Here is a 4,749-nt window from a genome sequence, read left to right on the forward strand (position 1 = left end):
AATGTCCACTGTAGTTAAGTATGCTGAACTCCAATGGACTGTGATGGACTGTTTGTTTTAACATGTGGACTGTGTTGGACTGTTGTAATAGATTCTAGAATTTAGAACATCAATCTGATTTAGTTAAACTAATTAGATGTGTATTCCTGGAAGCATAAGAGTTCTATAGCTAACAATCTGATTTAACTTGTATTGATTAATGGAATCTCAGTTTGCTTTCATATATATTCCACTAAATTATTTTTCTAGGATATAGTTGATTTTGAAATCAGTGTGACGGCCACTTTAAGTTTGATGGCCCGGAATTCATTGTTATAGTATAAGTGTTGGTAATTCTGGATTAATAGTTCATAGCAGTAGTTAATCGAATTGAAAATGCCTTATTAATAATACTGCTTTGAATCTGCTCGTGGATGTTAGTAGAATCAAATAATTAAGCTGTTTAGTCCAAAACTCGATCCCTCATTAGGAATCACCATTAGTTAAACAGGTGGAGTAAGCTAAATTTTAATATGAGATTCAAATGATCAATTGTTCCTTAGTTTGAGTAGATAAACGTGATTCTCCCTTCTCATAATTTGTTGAGTGCACGTTAAATAACTTGAAGTTGTTCCAGTGATTCTGCGTTCAACTAGAATTGAAGTTGCGGTCAGTGGTCCACTTTGGACATTTTGGGCTTTGGTACTGTCGCAAACGGCCCAGGTCTAGCTCTAACTGCATGTTCATTTGGACCTGGGCCTAGATCTATAGTTGGTTTGCTCTTTGTATACACTTAGATAAGGGTCTATTTATACGGACTGCCTTCAGAACCTAAAGCGAATAAAAATTTGATTTCGTATGAGTTCAATAGACCCAGGTCTTCTAATTCTTAAATAATGCAAAACTAATTAGGATCTTCTTCTTTGTTTTAGAGGCAAATAAAATAGAAAATTATAGATTGCTTTAGGATTGGGCCTTTAAATAAAAATGATGAGACGAGCCTCGCCGAGTAAAATTGCAAGTTGCGGAGCTCTCAATGAATGGTTAAAATAAAACATTTAGAATTCGGGACGGGCTATTTAGCGAATTTTACGGCCTTCCCAAAAATAATAACGCGTTAGTCTCTTTAGGCGCGTATTTTAATAACATTACCTCCCTAAACTCGGGTGCACATTTATGTGACCCAAATCCAAATCTCAACGAAAGTCGAAACGTGTCGCTAATCACGGGTACATTGATTGTGACGTGCTTCGAGATGCATTTCCACGATGTTGCAAATTCCTTTTAAAAAATAATAAATGAGGCAAGCCTCGACAAGCAAAAGTACACAAGATGTCGGGCCCTCTATACGTGTTGGTAAAATTACTTAGACTTCGGGATGGGCCGTTTAGCAAAATTTCACGGCCCTACCCAAAATAATGATACGCTAGTCGCTTTAGGCGCGCCTTTAATAATTTACTTTCTTAAACTCGGGTGCACACTTATGTGACCCAAATCCAAATCTCAACAGAGTTGAAATGTGTCACTAACCACGGGTGCATTGATGTGATGTGGTTCAAGGTGTATTTTCACGACGTTGCAATCCTCGTTAAAAATAATAATAATAAAAGCGGTAAACAGTTAAAATTTGCACATAGTTTCAACATGTATTAAAACCAGATAAATAAGCCGAATATGACAATTGAGCGACCGTGCTAGAACCACGGAACTCGGGAATGCCTAACACCTTCTCCCGGGTTAACAAAATTCCTTATCCGGATTTCCTGTTCGCGGACTGTAATACAGAGTCAATCTTTCCTCGATTCGGGATTCAACCGGTGACTTGGGATACCATAAATCTCCCAAGTGGAGACTCTGAATTAAATAATAAATCCCGTTTCGATTGTCCTTTAATTAGAAAAACTCTCCCTACGCCCCTCTGCGGGCGCCGGTGAAAAAGGAGGTGCGACAGTAATAATGGTAACTATCCAAAATTATACTTATAAAACTTTTACTAAAATGTTTTACTTAAAAGAAAATGCCACACTAACATAATATCTAACGGTATTAAGGTTGTTAAACTTTCAGGGTCTTAAACCCTTCAACCTCATATGGATTACTACGACTTATTCTAATATTAAAGTAAGGGGTGTAACAGATCCACTATTGGTGGTAAACCAAGTAAACAAAAGTTTAGAAGTTCGAGAGGATAGGATGCAAGGGTATTTGGATAAGCTACAGGTAACCTTGCACCGCTTCAAGGAGTGGACTCTGGAACATGTTCCTCAAGAACAAAATAGCGAGGCCGATGCTTGCTAACTTGGGATCCTCGATTGAAGAAGATGATATCGTCCTGGGAACTGTCATCCAGTTATTGAGTTCCGTGGTTGAGTTTGACTTGGGACTGGAGGAATAAGTATACCGATTACTTGAAAAATGGAAAACTCTCATCGGACCACAAAGAATTGAGGGCCCTACGAACCAAGGCTGCTAAGTTTGCATTAGATGAAGATGGAACATTGTACAGGATAATTTTTGATGGGCCATTAGCAATATATTTAGTGTCGGGGGACACCGATTATGTTCTACGAGAAATCCATGAGGGTACTTGTGGGAATCACTTCGGCGCCGAATCTTTGATTCGCAAAATTATTAGAGCAGGGTATTATTAGGACATCATGGAAAAATATACTAAGGAGTTTGTCAAAAAATGTGATAAGTGACAACGGTTTGCACCGATGATACATCATCCCGGAGAACAACTCTACTCGGTCATATCCCCGTGTCCTTTCATGAAATAGGGAATGGACATAGTCGGCCCTCTACCAACGGCCCCAGGTAACGCTAAGTTTATTTTGCTTATGACTGATTATATTTCTAAATGGGTGGAAGCATAGGCCTTCGAGAAAGTTAGAGCAAAGGAATTTATTGACTTCATCTGGGACCACATCATATGTCGGTTTGGGATGCCTGTTGAGATTGTATGTGACAATGGAAAGCAATTCGTCGGCAGCAAAGTGACGGTGTTCCTCGAAGCACATAAAATAAATAGGATCTTATCAACACCATACCACCCAACTGGAAAGGTATAGGACGAGTCAACAAACAAAACCATCATTCAAAACCCAAAGAAAAGGTTGGACGACGCAAAGGAAAATGGAGAGAAGTTCTACCCAATGTCCTTTGGGCATATCGAACAATATCGTAGTCTAGCACAGGGGCTACCCCATTCTCTTTAGTATATGGCTTCGAGGCCCTAATCCCTGTTGAGGTCGTAGAACCCAGCGCCAGGCTTCAACATACATCGGAGGAGTCAAATCACGAGGCTATGAATACTAGCCTCGAGCTATTAGATGAAAAACGAGAGGCAGCACTTGTTCGGATGGCCGCGCAGAAGCAAAGAATCGAGAGATACTACAATAGGAGGACCAACCTTTGACACTTTGGAATTGGGGACTTAGTTCTACGGAAAGTCACCATCAATACTCGAGACCCGAATGAAGGGAAACTAGGCCTGAATTGGGAAGGACCGTGTTGAGTCATCGGAGTTGTCGGTAAAGGATCTTATAAACTTAGCACAATAGAAGGTGAACAACTGGCAAACAATTGGAACGTATCACTACACAAATGATATTATTGCTAAGGTATCACTTTCTCCTTTTGTCCATTTGAATTTGAAACTAATCCATTGCAGGTGACCGGTGGAAGGTATCGAAGACACCTTTCTACACGAAGGCCTTAGGTTTTAAAGAACGTGTTGCACTCTTTTTCCCTTAGAACGAATTTTGTCCCAAATGGGTTTTATCGGCGAGGTTTTTAACAAGGCAACAACTATGTGCTACCTAAGGAGAACTCAACAGTATCCAAGGCTTCTTTTCAATCAACCTCAAATACTGGGGTGAATTACCCTTGGAGGATATATTATTGAGGAAAATACTTCACGCCAAAGAGGGCCTCGATAGTAGAACTTTGTAATAGGCCAAACGGTCAGATGAATCGTGTCCATATAGAATAGTCGAGCCCCGTCGGCAGAACATGTACGCATGTATCAATTGTTCAAAGAAGCATTCTTTCTATATTAAAACGTTTTGTGTCTCAAAGAAGTCTACTATTATACGAGCTTTACACTTATAATTCTATGAGAAACAGCCCAAGGGCCAGAACGCAAATACACCCCGAATACTCGGGGACTGTCATCGATAGTCAACGCATCCGAGTCATCAAAAACTCGAATTTATAAGACCTCAAAGAGGCATCCCCTCGATATAAAGGCCAAGGCCTTCGTAATCGGGGACTAACCTTTTGAACAATTTTGAAAGGTTATCGGGAAACAAGTCCAAGAGACATACCCGAAGGCTGTGGCCATATTAAAGACTACGGTCATATAAAATGGCTACAACCAAAATAATGCGGCTCAGAGACATCCGGCTTCCACCATAAATTAAAGGCCTTCCAGCACTTTGAAAAAACCGATTAAATTAGGCTACCCTAGGCAAAAGAAAATGATAAAGGGCTTCGATAAAATTAGCCCTCGAATAATTTAAAGGCATCGATAACATCAGCCTTCAAAAAATCTTCTAGAGATACTGGATTATCGTTACACAAATGAATTACAAATAAGGTTCCGATCTATCGAACCTTCAAAAAACCCAACGGGTACAAAAACATATGCTAAGGCATAGAAAAATTTTCACTAAGTCTTTTAGCCAAAAAAGGGAAACATTATAGTCGCTTTAGAGGTCAAATTGGCCCAACCTAAAAGAGCCTAAGGGCCAATATAAAAGAGCCTAA

Source organism: Nicotiana sylvestris, chromosome 10, assembly GCF_000393655.2.
Source record: "Nicotiana sylvestris chromosome 10, ASM39365v2, whole genome shotgun sequence".
Taxonomy (NCBI): Eukaryota; Viridiplantae; Streptophyta; class Magnoliopsida; order Solanales; family Solanaceae; genus Nicotiana; species Nicotiana sylvestris.